The 13,077-nt window shown below is 45.2% G+C and overlaps 2 pseudogenes across 1 annotated transcript in view; both read left to right on the top strand.

Moving 5' to 3' along the window:
- The window catches only part of LOC144275109 (uncharacterized), an 807,364-nt pseudogene that overhangs the window by 189,257 nt on the left and 605,030 nt on the right, over positions 1–13,077 (top strand). The gene's annotated exons all lie outside the window — the stretch shown is intronic.
- Positions 1–13,077, top strand: part of LOC144275101 (butyrophilin subfamily 1 member A1-like) — a 52,412-nt pseudogene that overhangs the window by 8,393 nt on the left and 30,942 nt on the right.

The raw sequence follows: 13,077 nt of genomic DNA, 5'->3' as shown, positions 1-13,077 counted from the left end.
CTGCTGGGAAAACCACAGTGAATTGCAGGGCCTGAAACCCCAGTGTGAGGGAGAGGGACGGTGAGAGGTGACGGCTGGAGGCCCGAGACCTAAGGAGACATGCCTTGAGCAGACCACAGAGGGGTCAGAGGTGCAGTTACCCCAAGCCTGTGACTCTCTGCATTCATAGACGTGTCTAGAGCACTGCATGGGGACATGATTTTCACTTCTAACGCAGGGCACGCTCTCACTGTGGGTCTTACTGCTGAATTAATGCTCCCTCTCGCCAATTTAATTTCCATTTTTCATTGTACATTTCACAGCACAGTTCACAGTGACTGGACCTGACCGTCCAATCTCCGCCTCCCTAGGAGGTGAGGCCGTCCTGCCCTGCCACCTTTCCCCCGGGATGAGCGCTGAGAACATGGAGTTGGGATGGTTATGATCCCGGGACTCTGCTGTCGTTCACCTGTACCGTGATGGGCAGGATCAGTGCGGAGAGGAGAGGCTGGAATATCGGAGAAGAACCGCGCTCTTGAAAGACGACATCACCAGTGGGAGAGTTCTCCTGAGAATATGCGATGTCCGACCCTCCGATGATGGGCAGTACACGTGTTTTTTTCAGTCCAGTGTCTCTTATGAAAAAGCTTTATTGGAACTGCAGGTGGCAGGTCAGTGACTTGTGGTACTTTGACGTCTTCAGCAGGGTAATAGGTGGAGTCGGGGGGAGTCATTGTGAGATGACAGGTGATTTTTCTCATTGCAGTGGGGCAGTAGCTCTGCTCTGGTTAAGGTTTGTTCTAGTTCACTGTTTAACAACAATTTTTCCCCCTAAGGGCTCTAAAATCCACACGCATACTCAGATTGCCTTGAAAATTGTTGTGGCTCATTGGAGTCTGGGGGAGGGTTAGTGGGCTAAATCTGAGGTCATTAGAGCAACGGTTCTCAACCAGGGTACACGTATCCCCGGGGTACGCAGAGAGCTTCCAGGGGGTACATCAGCTCATCTAGATATTTGCCGAGTTTTACAACAAGCTACATAGAAAGCACCAGCGAAGTGAGAACAAACTAAAATTTCATACAGACAATGACTTGTTTATACTGCTCTATACGCTGTACACTGAAATGTAAGTTCAATATTTATATTCCAATTGATTTATTTTATAATTATGTGGTAAAAATGAGAAGTCAGCAATTCTTCAGGAATAGTGTGGCTGTGAGACTTTTGTATTTTTATGTCTGATTTTGTAAGCAAGTAGTTTTTAAGGGAGGTGAAACTTTGGGGGTATGCAAAACAAATCAGATTCCTGAAAGAGGTACAGTAGTCTGGAAAGGTTAAGAGACACTGCATTAGAGCCAGGGGTTAAGAAGATACACAAACACCAATAAAAAGTCAGGTGATATTAGCATGTTGTGGTTATTACAACTTTTTTGTGCACAGCTGGGGCAAACAATGGCTGATCCTCCCCAGACTGATGTCACCAGTTGGGATTGGTTCTCGGCTTGTGTCTGGCGCCCACAGGGTAACAGTGGTTGATACACAGGAACCCATAACCCAGAGTCTGGTCTAAGCATGGGAGAACTGAGGAATTCCCCCTACCGCAGGACAGGTGAAGGCAGGAGGCCTGACAGCTGAAGGTGCTGCCAGACAGACCAGCCAGGACACAGGTGTAGCTAGTTCTGTAACCATGACATGAGATTTAGGGCAGGTGCAGTAAACACCACACTGCTGACAATCCCCATGGCTGGAAGACACCTCTGTGCACTTTTACTGACACAGCCTACAGACCTAGGGTGACCAGATGTCCCAATTTTATAGGGACAGTCCTGATATTTGGGGATTTTTCTTATATAGGTGCCTATTACCCCCCACACTCTGTCCCAATTTTTCATATTTGCTGTCTGGTCACCCTATACAGACCTCAGCACTGAAATGAGACATACGTGATCATATGACAGCGACAGCTCTGCCAGCCTGCTGTAATGAATCCCTTCACCAGTCACTACAGAAACTCCAGACACGGGGAAGGCAGTGGGAGTGCAGGCAGATCGATGCTGGAATCCAGATCCGAGAAATACAACACAAACAATGGCACCTTCCTCATGCCTGTTTATTATGGCACCACCCTCGCTGAACCACTCCCCGCTCCTGTTGCCAGCCCCAGGAGGCAGAGTTAAGGTTGCATCCCTGGGGTGCTGTGTGCTGTTACTTTGTATCTCTTGGGTCTCAGAAATGTAAGTTTAGCCGCTCTCTGCATTTGGAAAGGCACAAGGCCCTACTGGGAAACTGTAATTCTGCACTGGGAAGTACTTTGTGGGAATTAATATGTAACTAGAGAGCCCTCATGGCCAAGATGGAGTCTGCTCTGCAGAGCAGCTCCGGCCAAGAACAGGCGCACACTGGAGCACAGTGCGGTAACTCCCTTCCACTCCAGGGGCACTTGTTCCAAACCCCACTGATGTAAACACACACACACACCTGAATAGATCAGTGAATATGGGAAAGGGAAATATCTACAGAGGGATGAAGATAGAAAAACAACAGGGGGGGAAAATGGGAATGCCGGTAAAACAGGTTACGGCCCAGTGATACCACAATTAAAAATGGGAGACACCAAGCACTGCGTCTACACTCACAGTTCAGGAGTCCTGGGTCGAGTTCTCATGCAGCAGTGAGTCTTGGGTGCTCCTGGTCATCTTTGACACCAACGAATTTTCCACAGCAAACCCCTCCAGTGCCCTCTTCTGCCGCTCTCTGCAAACCCGCACAGAGCGACCACCTTCCCACTTACCTGGCTAACAGCCTCCCTCCTTATTCCCAATGTAGAGTCACAAACCCAAGTACTCACAGCCCCATACAGCTCGGGGTGGCAGCGAAACTGGGTCTGGCTCTGGTTTGTCCTTCTCAGGTGATTCCTCCCTGGCACAGTGCTCTTCCTGGCTCCCATCCTGGGGTGTCCCCAGCCAGCCGCTCTGTCACGCCTGGGCTTTGGGCAGGTTCTTGGCTGCTGTCACTGTGTGAGGGCCTCTCGCTGTAGCCCTCTTGTTGGGAGCTACAGACACACACACCCCGTCTCTCTCCCTGTCTCACCCTCCTCCCCTGGAAGACCCAGCACTTCCTCTGCCCCAGGACAGGTTTGAAGGGGCCGTGCTCTCTAAGCCCCAAGGGTGTCACAAATGTTTGTAAAATTATCTTTGTAACTAAGTGAAAGTAGTGGAAGACTTTAGCCTCCCTGCCCATCAGTTCAGCCAGGGGTGGCCAGCCTGTGGCTCCGGAGCGACATGCGGCTCTTCAGAGGTTACTATGCGGCTCCATGTCTAGGCACCGACTCCGGGGCTGGGGCTACAGGTGCCAACTTCCCACTGTGCTGGGGAGTGCTCACAGCTCAACCCCTGGCTCTGCCACAGGCTCTGCCCCCCTCCTCCCTTTCTGCCCCCTCCCTTCTGCCTGCAGTGCCCTCGCTCCTCCCCCTCCCCCCCAGATCCTCCTGCATGCCACAAAACAGCTGATCAGGAGGTGTGAGGAGGGAGGGGGAGGTGCTGATCAGTGGGGCTGCCTGTGGGTGGGAGGTGTTGGGAGCGAGGTGTGGGAGCTGATGGGGGGCTGCTGACATATTACTGTGACTCTTTGGCAATGTACATTGGTAAATTCTGGCTCCTCCTCAGGTTCAGGCTGTCCACCCCTGAGTTAAGCAGTACACAGCTCCTTCCAATGGTTCTTCTGATTCAACCCTTTGTCCCTGCTGAGAGGCACTGTCTGTGTTCATAAAAGGGAGAGTCAATCTCTTGTTCCTGCTCAGGAAACTGCAGGGTTATGTAGCCGCAGCAGCTCCCTGCTATTGGTAGAGAATATGAAGCATGTGCATGTAAGGTAGAACAGCACTAAATGAGAGACACAATTGCCTCGTGGATAGCAGGGATTTCCCTACATACCCCCTGAATTTTCCCAACACTCCCCCCACCAGTTTTGTGAACTAGTTACATGCAGTGTTGCAAATTTAGTGATTGTTTGGAAATTTGAATTGAAATTGAAACATTAATACACACTTTAAAAGCATGTAAAGTGTATGATAAAATACGTGTATCTGAAAAAGTATAAGAGATTTGAAAAGTATGAACATAGACTAGCTTCCTTATACAGCTGTTGTTTTTCATGACAATGTCAGTGCATTCATTTCGGTGATGTTGGCCAACCTAATCATTTCAAATTATGATTTGTAAGCAAAGTCTAAATGAGCTCTCCCTGACAGCTAGTGATGAGCTGGGCTGTGGGGGAAAGGCTTCAGGACCAGATTGTATTTACATTCACACCTAATCTACCTAGGTATCCAGCAAACGGACCTGTGTTGCCCAAGTGATAGATTTTGGCTGGGATTGGATTACAAATCTCTTGAATGTGGGGGTAAAGAAATGTTGTTATTCTTATTGTATGAGTAAAGGGCAGTAGAACTGTACTTAGCCTGTGCTGATTGAGGGCATTGAGAGAGAGGGTGGGGCCAGGTGTTTTGCTTGATGGTCTGCCTGAGTCACAAGTACTATTTGACCTACCCCCTCTACTGTTTAAAGACAGAGCTGATTAGGCTCCATAGATAGTCTTTTGTTTTGTTAAGTGACCACTACAGCTGAAATCACTGATAATAAGGTCTAAGTGCTTAGTCCTGCTGTGGGGACAGTGTTTTTGTGGAAGAGTTGGCCCAGGCTGCACTAGCAGTGAGGTTCCCCCACTGAGAGCTCAGCTGAAATCACTGAGAGCTGGGTGAAACCTCAAGAGACCAACTCACAGAGGTCATGATGGCAGCAGAAGGTGACAGCTCAGGGCCATTGGCAACAGAGCGATGGAGTGAATGGTGGCATAATGAATAACAGTGACCAGAGCGAACAGTGAGCAGCTGGAGGAATGACCAAGGTGCCTTCTTGCCCTCCACCTAGGAGGTGAACTCATGTGAAAGCACCTCTGAACTCTGAGTCTCCACTGGACAACACTGGTGAGTGTCAATGAGGCTGTTAAGAATGCTGGAGACACAATACAGTTCATGTGAACAAACATGGCTGTGGCATCATACTTTCTATTTAAGCAAGAGATAGCACACACTACAAACTGAAGGCCAATGTTAAGTGCATTGTCACTTGTTCATCCTGAATTTGAACACTGGTTCCGAACAAGACCAGCAAATGCTCACTATCTTTCTGCAAGAAACTCAACTGACTGGCTAGAAGCATATGGTGCAACAGTGAAAGACTCAACAGTTGAAAAAGTGAAGAACTCTCTCTCCACATTCAAAAAATGTGCATACATGGCTGATGAATGCACCGATGCAAATGGGAATCAAGTATTAAGTCACTGTGTATGTTATCTTGATGTCAGTGGTAGGCCAGTAGATGCATTTCTAGATGTTCAAGTTATAGAAGACACATCGGCTCCATCTGTGACAATCCACATCTTAGAAGAGTTAAATGCTTGTCAGTTGGACCCCAAACAGATGGCTGCTTGTGCATTTGATGGAGCTGCAAACTTCTCTGGAAGATATGGTGGAGAACAAGCTTTGCTCAGAGAAAAGTGTAACCCTAGTCTCTCCTATACACACTGCAGAGGCTATCTACTCTAACTATCACTAGTACGAGCTGCAGAATCTTCAAACGATATTTAAAAGCTATAAATTTAATGTCTTCATTATATTTTTCAGCAAGAGTCCAAAAAGACTGAATATCTTGGAAAATATAGAAGATATACTGGTACTGAAGTTCAAATTAGTCCAACCTGGGAAAACTCTCTGGCTTTCTCATGAGCAATCCTTGGCTGTTGTCTTAAAATTACTCCAGCCATTATTACGGGCTTTGGAAAGTATCTACCAAGATGGGATGGATCTAAGTAGTGAGGCTGGTGGATTACTTTTTCTACTACCTTCAGAGAAGACTATGGCCATTCTCTCTCTTGTAAGTCTACTGTTGAAACCACTTGGGTCATTAAACAATGTCATCCAGGCATCTGCTACAACAGGAGTAGATCTTTGTCCAGCAATAGAAGCTACATTTGGATCAATCAGAGAGCTATCCATTGAAAAAGTACTGGAAGAAGCAAAGACTTCAGTCCAGAAGTTGAGTAATGAAGGCATTTATATTGAATCCTTAAGTGAAGAGGACAAGAAGTGTTTGTTAAGACAACTGAAAAAGTACACAGACTTGATTCTTAAAAATCTACAACAGCGACTCCTAGATTCTACTCAACCTCTACATAGCTTTTACAGATGCCTGTCCTCTAAAACACTGACAGTTGAGTGGAGTGAGGCACTACCAGCAATGGGGCTGCCGTGGGATCAGGACAGAATAGAGAATTTGAACACACAGTGGAATATCATACAACGAATGAATGAAGATTTGACTTCAACTTCTTTTTTATCATCACTAGCGGCTCGAACCGATGTTTGTGCTGTGTTTCCTGGGATGAAAGAAGTAGGAATTCATCTCTTGCTACTCCCAGTCACAACAGCTACAGGTGAGCGTTCCTTTTCATCACTGAATAGAATTTTGTGTTCTGAAAGAAGTCACCTTCTGCCTGATCACGTGAATGAACTAATGAGCATATCAACTGAAGGAATGGAAGTACCGGGCATACGAGAAGCCACCGAAGATGAACGCATTGCATTCAAGAAGTTTATTAACAGAGTTGTACAAAATTATAACAAGGAACCAAGAAAGATGTAGATATAGTGCTTCATAGAAGGCTTGAGTAGCCAACTTTAATTTGTGTGATGATTTTAAAACATGAGTTAAATCTAATAAAATAGTCTTGAAACATTTTTCAGTTTTTACTATGGTGTCATACAACCCACCTTCACCCTCACGGCCTCACCCCTCATCGGCCCTGACCCCGCCCCCATGTAAATTCAAACACCCCCCCCAATTTCAATTCCTGGGGAAAACACTGTTCTCTATCATATCCCCCCCTAGTCGCCTCTTTTCCAAACTGAAAAGTCCCAGTCTTATTAATCTCTCCTCATACGGAAGCCATTCTATACCCTAATCATTTTTGTTGCCCTTTTCTGAACCTTTTCCAATTCCAATATATCTTTTTTGAGATGGGGCGACCACATCTGCATGCAGTATTCAAGGTGTGGGCATACCATGGATTTATATAGAGGCAATATGATATTTTCTGTCATATTATCTATCCCTTTCTTGATGATTCCCAACATTCTGTTCCCTTTTTTGACTGCCGCTGCACATTGAGTAGATGATTTCAGAGAACTATCCACAATAACTCCAAGATCTCTTTCTTGAGTGGTGACAGCTAATTTAGACCCCATCATTGTATATGTATAGTTAGGATTATGTTTTCCAATGTGCATTAGTTTGTACTTATTAACATTAAATTTCATCTGCCATTTTGTTGCCCAGTCACCCAGTTTTGTGAGATCCTTTTGTAACTCTTCGCAGTCTGCCTGGGACTTAACTATCTGGAGTAGTTTTGTATCATCTGCAAATGTTGCCACCTCAGTGTTTACCCCTTTTTCCAGATCATTTATGAATATGTTAAATAGGACTGGGCCCAATACAGATCCCTGGGGGACACCACTATTTACCTCTCTCCATTCTGAAAACTGACCATTTATTCCTACACTTTGTTTCCTATCTTTTAGCCAGTTACCAATCCATGAGAGAACTTTCCCTCTTATCCCATGACTGCTTATTTTGCTTAAGAGCCTTTGGTGAGGGACCCTGTCAAAGGCTTTCTGAAAATCTAAATACACTATATCCACTGGATCTCCTTTGTCCGCATGCTTGTTGACCCCCTCAAAGAATTCTAGTAGATTGGTGAGGCATGATTTCCCTTTACAAAAACCACATTGATGATGAAATTATGAAACCATGAAATTATGTTCATCTATGTGTCTGACAATTTTGTTCTTTACAATAGTTTTCAGCCAATTTGACCTGTACTAAAGTGAGGTTTACTGGCCTGTAGTTGCCAGGGTCACCTCTGTAGCACTTTTTAAAAATTGTCTATCCACCAGTCATTTGGTACAGAAGCTGATTTAAATGATAGGTTACAGAAGACAATTAGTAGTCCTGCAATTTCACATTTGAATTTCTTCAGAACTCTTGGGTGAATACCATCAGGTCCTGGAGACTTATTACTGTTTAGTTTATCAATTTGTTCCAAAACCTCCTCTAATGACACCTCAATTTGGGACAGTTCTTCAGATCTGTCACCCAAAAAGAATGGCTCAGGTTTGGGAATCTCCCTTACATCCTCAACAGTGAGGACCGATGCAAAGAATTCATTTAGTTTCTCTGCAATGGCCTTATTGTCTTTGAGTGCTCCTTTAGCATCTCGATCGTCCAGTGGCCACACTGGTTGTTTAGCAGGCTTTCTGCTTCTGATGTATTTGAAAAATATTTTGCTATTACTTTTGGAGTCTTTGGCTAGCTGTTCTTCAAATTCTTTTTTGGTCTTTCTAATTATATTTTTACACTTCATTTGCCAGAGTTCATGCTCTTTTCTATTTTTCTCATTAGGATTTATCTTCCACTTTTTAAAGGATGCCTTTTTGCCTCTCACTGCTTCTTTTACTTTGTTGTTTAACCACAGTGGTTCTTTTTTGGTTCTCTTATTATGTTTTTTAAATTGGGGTATACATTTAAGTTGAGCCTCTGTTATGGTGTCTTTAAAAAATTTCCATGCAGCTTGCAGGGATTTTACTTTTGGTACTGTACCTTTTCATTTCTGTTTCACTAACCTCATTTTTGTGTAGTTCCCCTTTCTGAAATTAAATGCTACAGTGTTGGGCCGCTGTGGAGTTTTCCCTGCCACAGGGATGTTAAATTTAATTATAATATGGTCACTATTATCAAGCGGTCCAGCTATATTCACCTCTTGGACCTGATCCTGTGCTCCACTTCGGACTAAATCAAGGATTGCCTCTCCTCTTGTGGGTTCCAGGAATAGCTGCTCCAAGAAGCAGTCATTTAAGGTGTCAAGAAACTTTATCTCTGCATCCTGTCCTGAGGTGACAGGTACCCAGTCAATATGGGGATAGTTGAAATCCCTCATTATTACTGAGTTTTTTACTTTAATAGCCTCTCTAAAGTCCTTGAGCATTTCACAGTCACTATCACTATCCTGGTCAGGTGGTCTGTAATATATCCCTACTGCTATATTCTTATTATTCAAGTATGGAATTACTATCCATAGAAACTCTATGGCACAATTTGATTCATTTAAAATTTTTACTTCATTTGATTCTACACTTTCTTTCACATATAGTGCCACTCCCCCACCAGCACAACCTGTTCTGTCCTTCTGATATATTTCGTACCCTGGTATTACTGTGTCCCATTGATTATCCTCATTCACCAGGTTTCTGTGATGCCGATTATATCAATATCCTCATTTAATACTAGGCACTCTAGTTTACCCATCTTATTATTTAGACTTCTAGCATTGGTATATAAGCATTTTAAAAACTTGTCATTTTTTGGCTGTCCCCTATCGCATGACATAATCGAATGGGACTTTTTTTCATTTGACTGTTTCTCATCAGATCCTCCCTGTATTTTATCATTTTCCATTCTCTCCTCCTTATTAGGACACAGGGAATCTCCATTTATAGATCCTTCCCTAAGGGATGTCCGAACCACATGCTCCTCCGCACCTGTCGGCTTTCCCCTAGCCCTTAGTTTAAAAAATGTTCTAAAACCTTTTTAATTTTAAGCGCCAGCAATCTGGTTCTGTTTTGGTTTAGGTGGAGCCCATCCTTCCTGTATAGGCTTCCCCTCTCCCAAAAGCTTCCCCAGTTCCTAATAAATCTAAACCCCTCCTCCCTACACCATCGTCTCATCCACACATTGAGACCCTGCAGTTCTGCCTGTCTAATTGGCCCTGTGTGTGGAAATGGAAGCATTTAAGAGAATGCTACCAGGGAGGTCCTGGACTTCAATCTCTTACCTAGCAGCCTAAATTTGGCCTCCAGGACCTCTCTCCTATCCTTCCCCATGTCGTTGGTACTTACATGTACCATGACCACTGGCTCCTCCCCAGCACTACACATAAGCCTATATAGATATCTTGAGAGATCCGCAACCTTCGCACCAGGCAGGCAAGTCACCATGCGGTTCTCCCGATCATCACAAACCCAGCTATCTATGTTTCTAATGATCGAATCGCCCATTACTAATACCTGTCTCTTCCTAATAACTGCAGTTCCCTCCCCTGGAGAAGTATCCTCAATGTGAGAGGATACCACAACATCATCTGGGAGGAGGGTCCCAACTATGGGATCGTTTCCCTCTGCTCCAGTTGGATGTTCTGCTTCCCTGAGGCTTTCATCCTCCTCAACAGCACAAAGGCTGTCAGACTCGGGGTGGGACCGTTCTACTGTGTCCCAAAAAGTCTCATCTATGTACCTCTCTGTCTCCTGTAGCTCCTCCAGCTCAGCCACCCTGGTCTCCAAAGTCCGTACACGGTCTCTGAGGGCCAGGATCTCCTTGCTCCGAGTGCACACATACGCCACCTGCCCATAGGGCAGTTAATCATACATGCCACATTGGGTGCAATAAACTGGGTAGCTCCCAATCTGTTGCTGGACTTCTGCCTGCATTCTCTTTTTACTCCTGAAGCTTGTTCCCTTGTTGGTGCTTTGTTTTTATCAAGCGATGTTTTGACCTTTAAGTGCAAAGAATGTTAGGTGTATCTAGCCCCTGCTCACACTCCCCCTGTAAACTCCCTCGCCAAACTCCCCTGTTCGCTAGCTCCTCTGGTCGCTTATTTTTTAAAGCCCTGCTCTGCCTGAGTAGCGCCGCCCCCTGGTTGAGGGTTGATTGGATGCCTCGTCAAGAAGCTCCTAGCTCTCAGCCTTGCCTAGCAGGCTGCTAGGCTCAGCACACACATGGTCAGCACACGGTCCCCCAAACAAACACACCACACGGTATATTACAGTCAAGCAGCAAGCACACCACAAACACAAACACTACAGACAACAAACTTACCCCAAGGGATATTGATCTATCTTGAGTCAATTCCTTCTTGATTTAAGAGTGTCCACACAGGAATTTGCACTTGATGAACTAAACCAGTTTAACTAAACTGGAGCAAATTTGTGCATAGAAAAGCCCTATTATAATATCAGTTTTACTGTATATCAAATATTAATCTGGCCAGATTAACTGACCAACCACACTTGTGAACTCACATCTGATTATTAGTTTAATAGGAAATGGCTTTTGATAACAGTGTAATGAAGCTTTTGGCTCATTACTGGGCACTGTAGGATTATCACAAGTTCATTTATTTCTTCTGTAGATATGGGCTCTGCTCCTGCTATCTCAGTGGAGAGACATCAGGACAGAGGGATCCGGGTGGTGTGTCGATCATCTGGATGGTACCCACAGCCCAAGGCTCAGTGGAGAGGTCTCCAGAGGAAGCTCTTAGCATCGGCCTCTGAAGAAATAACCCCAAAGGCCAATGGCCTGTTTCAAACAGAGATTGCCATTCTTCTAACAGAAGAGTCCAACCAGAAAATGTCCTGCTGTGTCAGGAACCCCCGACTCAACCAGGAGAGAGAGTCAGTGATTTCCATAGCAGGTCAGTGCCAGTCTGTGCCGCACATGGACAGACCGAGATGCTGGAGACATGAGAGGAGAGTATTTATCATTGTGTCTCCTATTTATTGGCCTGAACCTTCAAGGTGCTGAGCACGTCTTGTAAAGTCCTGAACAACCTCCGTTCTCTTTGGAGATGTCTACACTGCAGTTAGACACCTGCTGGTGGCCTGTACCAGCTGGCTCAGGCTAAGGGGCTCGGGCTAAGGGGCTGTTAAATGGCAGTGTAGATATTCAGGCTTGGGCTGGAGGGTCCCAGAGCTCAAGCTTCAGCCTAAGTTCAACTACACTGCCATTAAACGGTCCCTTAGCCTGAGCCCAGTGCACTTGAGTTAGTTGGCAGGGGCCAGCCGCAGGTGTCTAATTGCAATATAGACTTACCCTTTGACTCACAGGGGCCGTCCTGCATAAAGTACATCTCAGTTATGTCATATCCATATCATAAGCATATTTTCATAAAGATTATGGAGTGTAACGTCACAACAGCAATCATCATTCTTCTCAGTAGGGGTGGGGGAGGGAATTCTCCTTTGTTTTTGTGGTGTGGTGAGGACTGTGTTGGAATTTCAAGCCATCACTTTGAGAGGGGCGTTTGCCAGGTCCTGTTCACAGACCGGAGGGCTCTGTAGAAAATCCTGCGAGTTCACAGAAGCAGTCTGTGGCAAGCTGGGGTGTAAATCTGCCTCTCACTAGCCTGCCACATACTAACTGTCCATGTGGACCCGGCTACGTACACTAGTAATTCCGTAGTGTGCTTTGTTCTACCCTGTTTTGAAATGGGAACAGATCAAAAGGCACCAGGGAACTTGTAGTTCACAGTTGCAGGGTGCACACAGCCAGTTAGTGCACAGCAGGCTAGTGCAAGGTGGATTTACATCCCAGGCTGCCACACACTAACTGTTCCTATAGACAAGCCAACGTAAAGCAAGGTGCCCACTGCCTTAGGGAGCAGCCTCCTCTCTGTGGTTTTAGTTCTTGTGTGTTATGGTTCTGGATTCTAAGAAGTAAAGTCCTGTTGGTGACATCCCCTAGGGTACAGTCTGGACTGTTGAACTGCTGTGTCCTTTAACTGTCCAGCCCAGGGTGCCTTGTACACGGCTTTGCTAGTGAAATGCAGCCTCTCTGGGCTCTGCTCACACACAGCCATTAGCATGTAAAGTTACTCACGGCAAAGTTACATGAATGCTTTCCCAGCCACTTATGAACCACATAGGGGGACACTCGCAAATTCCCCAGCCTTGCACCCAGAAATGTGCATCCTGTAGTGTCCAGCACACTACTGAACAATCTTTAATAGTCAGTCATTTTATCAACGGAAATGATTCTGCTGGAGCGTTTGTTAACCTGAGTAACACTTAAACCAAAACACACTGGTTTAGGTAAAACGATAAAATAAGTTTATTAACTAGAGAATGGTAGATTTTAAGTGATAATAAGTGATAAGGCATAAAGGTCAGAATTGGTTACAAAAGAAATAAAAAATGAAACCAAAAACTAATT

This window comes from Eretmochelys imbricata, chromosome 14 (genome assembly GCF_965152235.1).
Source record: "Eretmochelys imbricata isolate rEreImb1 chromosome 14, rEreImb1.hap1, whole genome shotgun sequence".
NCBI classification, from domain to species: domain Eukaryota; kingdom Metazoa; phylum Chordata; order Testudines; family Cheloniidae; genus Eretmochelys; species Eretmochelys imbricata.
Note: the sequence above shows the minus strand (reverse complement) of the source record. Positions and strands in the feature narration are given on the sequence as shown.